Here is a 13844-nt window from a genome sequence, read left to right on the forward strand (position 1 = left end):
AGAGTATAACTGTTTTGCAGGATTTTCAAGGCTGTGACCTTGAAATTGTAGATTGACAGACCTGTCTTCCAAGGGGTCCCTGGGTAGGTTTGAACCAGCAACCTTTCGGCTAGCAGTTTAGCCGTTAACCATTTGTGCACCATCCTAAGAGGTAGGTATACTTATTTTCACTCACATTTGACAGATGAAGTAATTGATGTTTAAATTAATTATTTCACTTGATCAAGAAAGTAGAATTAGCATAATACAAAGCCAAGGTTCACCTCCAGGCCTGCGCTCTCCAAATGTCGTGTTCCTACATAGAATCATGCTACTTTATTTGTCCATCTGTCCTTTTTTAGGAAATGACAGTGGGGAATGAGAGGGAGAACGAGAACTTAGCAAGATAAAGCTGATTTTTTTTTTTTTAATATTGCTAATACAAATTTGAATAGATTAAATCCTATCTTCTAAAAAAAAGAGGTGTTTCCCCCCAAATAGGTATAGAATTGTTTTTATTTACATTATTTTTTTCATAATCATATAGTTCTTAAGAGGAAGACTATGCCATTGAGAACAAGAGCCTTGCATAAGGAATCCGTATATAAATTAAATATAGTTACTTGGATATTGAAAGACAACTATTGACTTTGACTTGTCATTTAGTTGAAAAGACAAAGAAAGAAAGGCTGAAAGGTTAGATTGATGATTTGATTTAAAACATAATTTCATGTAAATGGTTGATAGACTTGCTTTAGAATAAGAACTCTTAGTCTAGCATTCACTGAGTTAAGGAATTGTAGATGAACTTCATGAGTCTGTGGACCCCTTGGCATTAAATGCAGAAAAAACAAAAACAAAAAAAACTAAGAGTATGTGAATTTCCTAAAGAGTTTCCATCAGATTCTCAAAGTTCTCTATAACCCTTCCTCTTAAAATGGTTTCTGTATCTTTTCTAAACAGATATTTGGAAAAAGTAATTCGGCCCCAAAATTTAAAAATAATAGCCAAAAGTTTGTGGAAGGAAAGGGATGTATCCTAGGAGATTTTAGCTAGCATTTATTGCATTTTTGCAAGAACATTAAAATGTGTCCTATGATTGATTAGTGGTGTGTATAGATGTTTCAAGGATTTGCCAACTTTCTGCTTTTGGGCCTTCTCTCCAGTGTTAAATATAATACATGAAATATGACCTAAGCTATTAATCTAAACATTATTCTCATTAGTTTCAAAGCACAGTTATTGTTCCAAGGTATTTTCACAAATGGCACCATGCTTCATCTTAGCTCTGCTTTCAGATTCAAGACCAAACAAAGCTTCTTTTCTATGCTGAGCCAAAAAAGCCGGGCTTGGTATCTCCAATTCCAGCTGTGCTTTTATTGTGCTTTACATCACTCAAAGCTTCAAAAAGATTCCAGAAAGATTTCTCTCAGTTTTCACATCAGAGGGGCTGGCACAAAATCACTGTGCAGTAGAGGGGGCACTGATAAGGAATTGCAGAAGGAATGAAAGCAGAGGGCCAGGGAGGCTCTGGGAGAAGGTTAGTGAAGCCTTATCAATGTCCTAGAAAAAAAGTTTTCTGATAGAAAACCTGCACAATTTGAAGCATAGTGAAAGAGTCACTTACAATAATCTGCAACCTTTCAAGCAACGCTAGACATTGTAATGAACACAGTGGGTGATAAGCCCAAAATTTACATGGTCAGATGGACTCATTTGAATTTTTCTTACCCAGGTGCCATTGGGTTTCTGAAGGACTAGGAGGCTTTGTAGTTCTCTGGCAATGGTGAAAGGGAGCCTCTGACTATAATCAGCCAATTGACATAGGGATACCTTTCCACCTTTCTCCAGGGATATTTTAAAAACTGGAGTCTCAATTACTTGCCTCTTGCCTACCACTCCACACATTTCTCTCTAGTTAAAAGTCAAATGTTTCCTTAAATAAATAACAATCAGATATTCTCTACCGTAAGATATTTTGGGATTTCTCAGCCCTGCCTTGCTAGGTAACCATCCTCAAATATGCCTGATATAGTATCCTTCCTTCTTTTTATTTATTTATTTTTTCTCCTTTCCCTCCTGTATTACTTCTGTTTTACTTCTGCTTTTTAGTTCTCTCCTGTTTCCTAACTTTAATCTTAAAAGCCCACTAAAGTAACTATGTGGTTAAAAAAAAAAAATTGAAAGCCACCAAATATTGAATCTCTACATTGTCCCAGAGACTGTATTAAAATACTTAGCATGCATCATATTCTCTTTATAGCAACACCACCATCCGATTTATTATCTCCATTTTACAGATGCAGACACTGAGTTTTGGGCATGGGGCTTCCATTTTCCAAGGAGTCACAACTGAAAAGTTATAGATTTGGGTTTGCAACTTAGTACCTTCCAACTCCAGAGACTGAGTCCATCCTCACTGTGTTATGATAACACGTAGAACTGAAGAACAGCTCTGATTTATCCCAGCAGGCCAGACCCAGAGAAGTATGGCCAGGATTTTCAAAGGAAAAAGGCACCTTAGCCATTTGATTCTCACCCCAACCTCAACAAGACAGAGACATGTATGAGCACTGGTTCTACCAGCAACTTACTATAAAACTGCAGACCTCTTTGAGCTTCCATATCAGCTTACACTTACAATTTTTACTCTACCCACACAACACCGATAAGCTGTCAGGCTTGTCCCCTATTAACCCACCCACCCTCGCATGCCATGCAATTTCAGTCTCCTTGGCATGCCCGCTGATGTTCATCTTGCCCTAGAATACTCCCTTCATGTTGATAGATTCGCTTTTTAAGATACAGATGAATTTCTAACACCCATGGAATCTCTTCTGACTATCCCAGCCCACGCCAATCCCTCCTCATTCCCTGATCGCTCACAATACGTACGATCTATAATACATCTTTTGGCACTTGGTTTTATACAAATTCTTCATCGGAAAGTTGCCTCTTAAAGAAAGCAGTCATTTTATGTGCTTTAGTGTTTCCCTGTGTTTCTTAGCATAGTGCTTAAACGGCAACCCTCAGTCTGAAATCTTCCTGTTATTTTGGAAAAGACAAGACTTGCAGAAAAGTGACAGGGACTTTTTCATTAAGGTTGAAGGCATTCAGTACAAATTGAGCATTCTCCACACAAAGTAAGGTGTGGCTATCTCTATGTTTTCTCATAATCTAACATTTTCTCTCTGTCTGAACACCTTAATTCTACCTTTATCAACTGACATACGCTGGTTGGCTTAGCCATTCACAAGATAAATGTGTTCTCCATGTCCATTTTTTAGAAATCCTTTGACTGGTGGCCCCAAACAATGAATAGCCATAAACAAGAATGCATCCCAAGGATATACTTCTCTTAGACCAATAAAGAGGGCCACGTTAGCCCTGAATACTGGATCGATAAGCTCGTTTCTCTTTCAGCTTAAGTGGGTATAAATAGTTTTTGTTTATGTAACAAATCATAAATGCCATTTGTAGAAAATTTAGAATAGTGCAATGAATAAAATAGAAGTTACGACCCAGAGGTAATTACTGTAATCACTTTATGACATATGTTTCCAAACACACACACTCACCAGACAGCAAAATGGGATTATACTATACATGTTGCATGTAGTGTCCTTTTTCACTTACAATGTAAAATAGCATTCAAGCTAGAAAATTAGCTATAATTCCATTATTGCTTTTAATGGCAGAATTGTGACTATAATCTATTTCACACTGCGTTATTTCTAGAAGTTTCATGATATATATATTATATCCATAATATACTCTATATTATGGATATTCTATATATATATAAACTCAGTGCCGTGGAGTCGATTCTGACTCATAGCGACCCTGTGTGTTTTTAGGTGTTGTTGAGTTGATTCCGACTCACAGTGACCCTATGTGCAACAGAAGAAACACTGTCCAGTCCTATGCCACCCACACAATTGTTGTTTCTATGTTTGAGCCCATTATTGCAGCCACTGAGCCAATCCATCTCATTGAGGGTCTTCCTATTTTTCACTGATCCCCCTCCCCCAGTCTCTCTCTCTGTCTATACATTTATAATAATTTTGTATTATAAATAACATGGCAATGAATAACCTTGTTTGGATGTCATACTTAAGAAAATGGGAGGCATAGAAGGATTTAAAGCCATGAAATGGTAAGATCACACCTGGAATGCGAGTGGGGAGATTGTTTAGGAAGAAAATAACATTGCCAAGGAGACTATTTCAGAGCCTATAGCAACAGTTCAGATAAAAGATGATGAGGTTCATAAATCTTAACTTCTTGACTTCTCATAAGATGGGGGTGGGTGGGGGAGGGAGAATTAGTGGAAATTGAAAGATGGAAGCAATCAGATAGTCACTAGTTTTCAAGACAAATTCATAGTGACATGCTCCCTGCCCAAGATTTGCCTTTAGTGGCAGATATCTCACAGGACGGGCCTAGAATTGTGAAAGAAATGTGAGGAGATACACGTACATGTGTGACACTCACACACACAGGCACAGGCACACATTATATGCATAATTTTATAATCTGTAAATCCATGAGAGGTATGATTTTGCCAACAGAGTAGGCATATGTACAAGAGAAGTGTCCAAGGACTGAGTTTTGAGACATTCTACTGTTTAAAGTTTGGAATGATGAGGAGACATTTAAGGAGAAGCTAGTGAGAGAAGGGAGCCCTGGTGGTGCAGTAGTTAAGAGATTGTCTGCTAACCCAAAATTCGGCAGTTGAAATCCACTAGCCATTCCTTGAAAACCGTATGAGTCAGTTTCACTCTGTTTTATAGGATCACTATCAGTTGGAATCAACTTGAAGACAATGGGTTTGGTTTTTGGTTTTAGTGGGAGGACTTTCTAGTTGGTACAAATGGTTAAAACACTGGGCTGCTAACTGAAAAGTTGCTGGTTCACATCCACCCAAAGGCACCTCGGAAGAAAGGCCTGGTGATCTATTTCTGAAGACTCAGCCTTTGAAAACCTTATGAAGCATAGTTCTACTCTGACACACATGGGGCAGGAATAAGTTGGTGTCACCATGAGTCAGGGTTGACTCAACTGCAATGGCTTTTAGTGAGAGAAGAATTATTCTAAGAGAGTTGAAATATCTTGAAAGCCAAGAGAATTAAGTATTTCAAAGTGGAAAGTGTAACCAGCTTTATTAAATCTACAGGCAAGTCAGGGGATATAGGGACTTTTCAAAAACTTAAATGAATGCTCCATTGACTACTAGCGTTCAGGCTAAATGCACATAGGAGTCTAAATAGATTTTTTTTTTCTTCCCTTATTTATAACTATTTGGTGGGTTAGTGGGAAATTTCACAAATCTCTCAGCTATGATCTTATTTGTTTAGGCTCTGTCTTGCCCAGCACTGCTATGGTCTCCCACCTATAAAATGTTAATAATAATATTTGCCACTTAGGATTAGTTGATAGAATGTTGGCAAAACACCTAGGAATCTTGGGATGAAATACTCTAGGCAGACACAATAGGTTGTTATTACACTCAGCACTGCTCTTTCTTATTAGAAGACTGCTCATTTCTTAGCTACTGTGGAGTTTTGACAGGGGCTTCGGGAAGGGCAAGCTCTATTCTCCTCCTATCTGGTAGAGTGTGATAGCTGCTAACCTCACCAACAAAGCAAAAATAGCTGAAGCCAGGGCATCTCTTCATCTCCTTGGAGGGCTCCAAACACAGCAAGGCGCATACTCAGGAATCAGCAAGTGAAGGGGTCTGACACTGTTTCCTGTAGACCAAACAGCAGATACAAAGCCTCCAAGGGGATCTTAGAAGCAATGGCACCCTATGGTTTTCAACATGTCTTGGGACCCAGTCAGCTGGGAAAAGAGCTTCAGACCTGCACTTATCTTTTCTGGTACACCTGCAGGTTTCAAACATAAGTTGTCCTTCCACATTACCACCGAACCTAACAAAGCTCAATGGCCATCACTGTGTAACTAAAGAGAAAAATAAGCAAACCTTTGGAACAATTTTGGCTAAACTATTACATTTAATTTAAATGTAGTTTTTCAGGACAAGGCATGCTTTGGATTCCTAATTTTTGTTTTGCTTGAGTTTCAAGGATGTAGAGAGGGGTAGGAGAAAGGGAAAGGGAAAATGATAAACTCACACTTACCAGTGTGTTCAAAAATGTGACAATAGCATAAAAAAAAAAAAACTTAGAAACCATATTAATTGACCACTCGCCTACTTTTTTAAGGTGCTTTAAAAAAGCAACATACTTCCCCCAAATCACAAAGGTATTCTCTACCACCTTGCCTGCCAGAAAAAAGTCAGTGTCAGGGGAATGAAACATCTGGGTGGGAGTGGAATAAAAATATCTGGGATGCCATCACCATATGTTGCAACAAAATGGCCAGCCCCATTCATCCAGGCTTTGTTTACACTTTATAGTAATGGGCCCAGTCAGGGTAACCAGGCAGCCAACCAGCAGCATATGCTGCTTAGGCGGCGACTGCCTTGATTCCGTTTCCAGAGGCAGTGCATGCATGGGCAGACACCCTCCATGCCCAACTGCCTAATCTGTGGCAGCACCGGGCACATGCTTAAACTCCTGGATCTGGAGGCATTCACTTTACCTGCTTAACAAATAGGTAGAAGTCTTTTGAACTGAGTGATTTTTTTTTTTTTTTTTTTAGAGTGTGTAAAAGAAGAGGAGGGGCAACAAGAAGATTTTGCATATTCTTGTATCTGCATTCATTTATTAATCATTTTTCAGCTTCAACTTCCTCACTGGCTCCCTAGTGCATTCCAGGAGAAAGTCCAAATGGTCATTGTAAGGGCCATTGTGAAGACTTTGGCATCTACTCTGAATAAAATGGGACATGATTAGAGGTTCTGAGCAGAGAAAAAACAGGTTCTGACTCACAATTTACAAATATTTCAATGGTTTCTCAGTGAAAATAGACTACATGTTGCAGAGACAGAAGTGAGAACAAAGTTACTGACGACTATAACATGTATATGTGAAACAAGTACGCAAGTTAACACCGCTGTTGTCTTGGTCCACATTAGTTAGAATAGAGAATGGGGACAATGTGGTTATGTGTTTGTGGGGAGAAACCATCCAAAGATCCGTATATAATTTGGCTTCAACTTATTCATTTATTCTTACCTCTCTCTGTTCTCCAGTGTTAGTTACAATTAGTCTCTTCAATTCCAGGCTCATTTCGATGCCTAGAATTTGTTCTTCTTGTTCTCCTCTGAAATCTGTCCATCCTTAATATTCTAGCTAAAGCCCGACTACTTAAGTAAAATTTTACCTCTCCACTTCAACCTTCAGATATCTGCAGATCTTAATGACATCCACATCTTACGTACTGCTCCTTCAAACAAACCTTACATATTAAAACTCGGAAAAATCCAAACTCGTTGCCGTCAGGTCAATTTCAACTCATAGCAACCCTACAGGACAGAGCAGAACTTCCCCCATAGGGATCCAAGGCTGTAAATCTTTATAGAAGCAGACTGCCACATCTTTCTCCCACGGAGCGGCTGGTAGGTTCAAACTTCTGACCTTTCGGTTAGCAGCCTAGTGCTTAACCACTGAGCCACCAGGGTTCCTCCTTACACATTAGCACCCCCCCATACACTCAAGAAAATAAGGTGTTACTATAGCTCAGGCTGTATTGTCAAGTGCACAAGTAGATATTCTCATTTACTTCATGATACTAAATAATAATAATTAAGCATAAACAGAAAGCATTGGGAAGTCCCTGAGAGGGCTTTCTGAGTAGCTTGAGATATTCATTCACCCAACTTTTAATGAGAGTCTTGTATAGACAACAGGGATACAAAGGCATATGAGACTTGGCTTCTGTAGAAATAGATTGTCCAGTCTAAAGAAGTAGGGGTGTGACTTGAGGAACAAAGATAAACTTCTTGCCTAGGAAGAAGGCAAAACCTCTTGGTAAACACCTATGGCAAGAGCTAGTCAGACAGGATCCGTCAAACCGTCATCCTTCTTGTCCTGCTTTGAGAACTAGTATCAATGGAATATTTGCTGTTGTTGCTAGGTGCTGTCGAGTCAGTACCGACTCGTAGCAACCCTATGTATAACAGAACGAAATACTGTCAGGTCCTGCATCATCTGCACAATTGTTGTTGGTATGTTTGAGCCCATTGTTGCAGCCACTGTGTCAATCCATCTCACTGAGGATTTTCCTCTTTTTCACTGACCATCTACTTTACCAATCATAATGTCCTTCTCCAGGGAATGGGCCCTCCTGATAGCGTGTGTAAAATACATAAGAAGTCTTGCCAACCTTGTTTCTAAGGAGCATTCTGGCTGTACTTCTTCCAAGGCAGATTTTCTCATTCTTCTGGCAGTCCATGGTATATTCAACATTCTTCACCAACACCATAATTCCAAGGTATCAGTTCTTCTTTGGTCTTCCTTACAGTCCAGCTTTTGCACACATATGAGATGACTGAAAATACCATGGCATGGGTCAAGTGCACCTTAGTCCTCAAGGTGACATCTTTGATTGTGAACGCTTTGAAGAGGCCTTTTTACAGCAGATTTGTCCAATGTAATATGTAATTTGATTTCTTGACTGCTGCTTCCATGGGCTTTGATTGTGGATCCAAGTAAAATTCATTCCTTGTCAACATCAATATTTTCTCCATTTAACATGATGTTACTGGTCCAGTTGTGAGGATTTTGTTTTCTTTATGTTGAGGTGTAATCTATACTGAAAGCTGTAGTCATTCATCTTCATCTGTAAGTGCTTCAAGTCCTCTTTGCTTTCAGCAAGCAAGGCTATGTCATCAGACATCGCAAATTGTTCATGAGTCTCCCTCCAATCCTGATGCAGTGTTCCTCTTCGTAGTCAAGCTTTTGGGAATATTACTTAGCCATAACTAGAAATGAAGTCCTGATACAAGTTACAACATGGATGAACCTTGAAAACATTATGCTGTGTGAAGTAAGTCAATCACAAAAGGATAAATATTGTATAATCTCACTCATATGAAATATGTAGGATAGGCAAATGAGCCCTGGTGGTGCAGTGGTTAAGTGATCAGCTGCTAAGCAAAAGGTAGCAGTTCGAATCCACAAGCCACTCCTTGGGAATCCTATGGGGCAGTTCTACTCTTTCCTGTATGGTCGCTGTGAGTTGGAATCAACTTGAGGCCAGTGAGTATAGAGACCAGAGTTTAATAATTGTTACCAGGGGCAGAAGGGAGAGGGGAAGGAGGGGTCATTGTATAGGAAGCATTGAGTTTCTGTTTACTGTGATGGAAAATTTGGCAATGGATAGTGGTGATGGTTGCTCACCATGATCACTGTAATTGACGTCACTAAATCAAGCACGTGGAAAAAAAAAAAACATTAAATTCGCAAATTTTGTGGTATATATATTTTTACACAAATAACGTGTGCCTTCTACATTTGTTTGCCAACTGTGCCCTCCCCCTGCAAGGTATTTTCGTAAGTGTGCTATGCTAATTTTATTTACAGCAACATGTAAAAAAAAAAAATTAGCATAGCAGTGCTTATGAAAATACCTCACAGAGGAAGGATGCAGGCAGCAAACAAATGTAGAAGGAGTGCGTTATTTGAAAAAAATCTGATAATAATAACAAAAAAGAGCCTTGTATGTGTGCCCAAGAAGAAAAGGTCTCGCCCGGTTAACTCAGGGCTCCACAGAGCAATTATAGACAGAATGTGTCTAAGACAGTGCTCCCAACTGGTTTATTCTGATTCAAACTCCTACTAGAATTTGCATTTGTAACAAGTTCCCAGGCAATGCTAATACTGCTGGTTAGGAACCAGTTCCAAAAACCACTAGTAGAACAGCTGTTCTCAAAATTTATTGTACATGAGAATCACCTGGGAATCTTGTTAAACAGATTCTGATTCAGTACATCTGGGGGTGGAAATGCAAATTCTCAGCAGGGGTTTGAATGGGAAGGAAACCAGCTCAAAGCCCTGGTCCCTCGTCTGAAATGAGCCTTCAAAGCTTGAGTAGGAAGAGGCTGAGAACAGTCTGGCAGAGGCAACCTGAACTGGAGCCCCAGCTGAGCTGGGGAGAGTCACAGCAGGGATTTCAGAGTTTTTAGACCTTAGCACAGTGAAGAACAGCGCTGTCAGCCACTGCTCTGTTGATGATTTCAGCTGCAGCTGGAGTTCCCAGCTGAGATTGTAAAGCTCTTTCTCCAGAGGGAGTCCCTGCTGAACCAAAGCTTCACTAAGACTCTGTCAGGGATGCAAAGGAAACGAGAAGAGACCCAGACCTCACAGGCCAGAGGAAGTTTGGGATCAGCAGTTCCAAAGCTCCCGAGAGGACTGCCCGCTTTCACCCCAGCAGTGAGCAGCTGCTGTGGCTGGGAGGCACTGCTATTCCTTTTTATGTGTTTTTCTTTCTTTTATTTTTTTGATTTCGTTTAGCTTTTCTGGTAGTTAGCTTTGATTTTTGGCAATAAGAAATGAATTATATTCTTTCAATTAATAATGAAATCAAAGACTATGAGTGGGTTCTTATTTTCCAAGGGTCTTTGGAAAATTTTCCCCACAAAATGAAATGACCTAAGTCAAAGATTGGGCTCATATGCGTTACTTTTGCAGACACGTATTGTAACTGCCAGCTTGGCCTCTTACTACTTCTACCACTATCCTGTTGTTGTTGTTGTTAGGTGCCCTTGAGTCGATTTTCAACTCATAGGAACCCCATATGATGGGGTAGAACTACCCCATAGGGTTTTCTGTGCTATAATCTTTACAGGAGCAGATGGCCAGGGCTATCTATAGTGGTTGGGTGGGTTGGAACTGACAACCTTTTGGTTAGCAGCCAGTGCTTAATCGCTTAATCATTGCACCACCAGGATACTGCAATCTATATTCGCCTGAGCAGCTACAGTAATCATTGTAATATGTAAGTCAGAGCTTATCTCTCCTCTGCTGGGAACTTTCCAGTGGTTTTCCATTTCACTAGAAGGCAGATTCCTTACAGTGGCCTTGAAGACCCCCTACTCACCGAGCTTCACTGCATATTGACTTTACCTCTGACTGCTCACTACTTGGGAGTACCTATTTGGTGCAAACTATTAACAAGCTCAGCTGCTAACCGATAGGTTGGAGGTTTGAGTCCATACAGAGGCACCTGGGAAGAAAGACCTGGTATTCTACTTCTGAAAAATTAGACCCTGAAAACCTTGTGGAGCACAGTTCTACCGTATAACACATGGGGTCACAATGAGACACAATGTACCTGACAGCAACTCATTTCTGGTTTACTTAGCTTGCTCTGATCCTGCTTGGTGTGTCTCACATTTACAAGGCATGGTCTCACTTCAGGATCTTTGTACTTCTTGTCTGCTTTGTCTGATATGTTCTTCCGGAAGATGTCTTTCAGTTCCTGGGTAATGTTAATGGTTAAGCACTTGGCTATTAACCAAAACTTTGGCAGTTCAAAGCCATCCAGGGACACTTCAGAAGAAAGGCCTGGCAATTTGCTTCTGAGGGCAACTTTTTTTTTTTTCTTTTTGTAATATATGCATTTTTTTCCATTTACCCACACAATATCTCTGTGAGGTAACTACTTCCAATACCATTAAAAATGCAAAAACAAATTGGGAAATATCAATAATATGTCCCAGGTTACAGCTAGTTATGTGGTAAAGCCATGACCAGCAGTTCACTAGACTAGGGGTCAGCAAGCTGGGTCAGCCCATGACTTAAATCTGTTCCACTGCCTATTTTTGTAAAGTTTTATTGAAACATAGGTATGCACATCTGTTCATGTATAGGCAACAACTGCTTTAGCACTGTGATGGCAGAATTGAGTAGTTGCAACGGAGTCCATCTGTCCCTCAAGGACAAAAATATTTACTAACTGGCCCTGGGCAGAAAAAGTTTGCTGATCCCTGTATTAGGCTGTAAACTTCGTGAGTGTAAGAACTTTGACGTGTTCACTGTTGCGTTAACAATACCAAGAAGATTCTCTAGCGTACAGTAGGTGCTGAATAAAATGTTTCCGAATTAGTGAATAAGTGACGCTAAATCATGAAATCTTCCATTTTGTTCTACTTTTTTCCTTATACATATATTTTTCTCTCATGTTTCTAGCTGGTTGTCTATAAAGATACACTTAATGGGTGATTCCATCATAATTTGGTCCTGACTTAATTTGATACTGTATTTTAACACGCGCCTTCTACGTTTCGTTGCCAACTACTAGCTGACCCCGTAAGGCATTTTCATCTGCTGTTTTTTTTTTTTTTTTGACAGCAACGTGTAAAAACATTTGGAACAGCAGTGCTAATGAAAATATGGGGAGAAGGTACAGTTGGCAAACAAACATAGAAGACAGCATTATTTGTGTAAGAATACAGTACCTCATTTTTTCCCCATTATTATTACCTATTATTACCCATATCTTTATAAATCCAATCTTTATTTGTCTTTGTGTGCATCAGAGTTGTTCCCTTTGGCCACACTTACTCAATCTGTAGGCTGAGCAAATAATCCAAGAAGGTGGATTATATGAAGCGGGACAGCATCAGGACTGGAGGAACAACCTGCAATATGAAGGTAATACAAACTTGCTTACCGAAAACTAAGAGGACTTGAAGCTCTTACTGACGAAGATCAAAAAATACAGCCTTCAGTATGGATTACATCTCAACATAAAGAAAACAAAAGTCCTCATAAACTAGACCAATAAGGAACATTATGATAAATGGGGAAATTAGTGAAGTTGTCAAGAATTCCATTTTACTTGGATCCACAATCAATGCCCATGGAAGCAGCAGTGAAGAAATCAAATAATGTATTGCCCTGGGGAAATCTGCTGCAAAAGACCTGTCTTTAAAGTGTTTGAAAGCAAAGATGTCATTTGGAGGACTAAGATGGGCCTGACCCAAGCTATGATATTTTCAATTGCCTCATATGCATGTGAAACTGGGCAATGAATAAGGAAGACCAAAGAAGAATTGATGCCTTTGAATTATGGTGTAGGCAAAGAATATTGAATATACCATGGACTGCCAGAAGAATGAACAAGTCTGTCTTGGAAGAAGTACAGCCATAGTGCTCTTTGGAAGCTAGGATGCTGAGACTTCGTCTTAGGTATATTGGACGTATTATCAGGAGACACCAGTCCCTGGAGAAGGATTTCATGCTTGGTAAGGTAGAGGCTCAATGAAGAAGAGGAAGACCCTTGATGAGGTGGTTTGACAGTGGCTGCAACAATGCACTCATACATAGCAATGATTGTAAGGATGGCACAGCACCACGCAGTGTTTTGTTCTGTTGTACAACAACAACAAAATCTTTATAAGTCTTTATCTTTAGTTGTCTTTGTAGGTTGACATGAGAATAACATCAGCAAATCAAGTGCTGCAGAATTTTATGTAGTACATATTATTAATGATAAGATGTACCAAAAATTAAAAAAAAAAAAAAAAGTGGTTTTAAGTGAGGTTGGTTGGAACTCAAATGCATTGGGAACTAACTGATATGTAAAAAACAAAATCAAACCCATTGCCATTGAGTCAATTCTGACTCTTAGTGACCCTGCAGGACAGAGTAAGTCTTCCCCATAGTTTTCAAGGCTGTAATCTTTATGGAAGCAGGCTGCCACATCTTTCTCCCTTGTTGACATTGGTGGGTTCAAAAAGCAGATCTTTTGGGTAGCGGTCAAGTGCTTAACCATTTAACCACCAGGGCTCCTTTTATTCCTGATAATGATCAACAAAAGGACAGATAATATGCCATCCTTTGTGCATGTCTTACGCTGCCCTGTACCACAAAAATTCTATCGTGCTCTTGAAAAGTTACTTGAAAGACACGGAGGGATTTCTGTATTCATTTTCTATTGATGATGTCTTAATCCAC

This window comes from Elephas maximus, chromosome 7 (genome assembly GCF_024166365.1).
Source record: "Elephas maximus indicus isolate mEleMax1 chromosome 7, mEleMax1 primary haplotype, whole genome shotgun sequence".
Lineage (NCBI taxonomy): Eukaryota > Metazoa > Chordata > Mammalia > Proboscidea > Elephantidae > Elephas > Elephas maximus.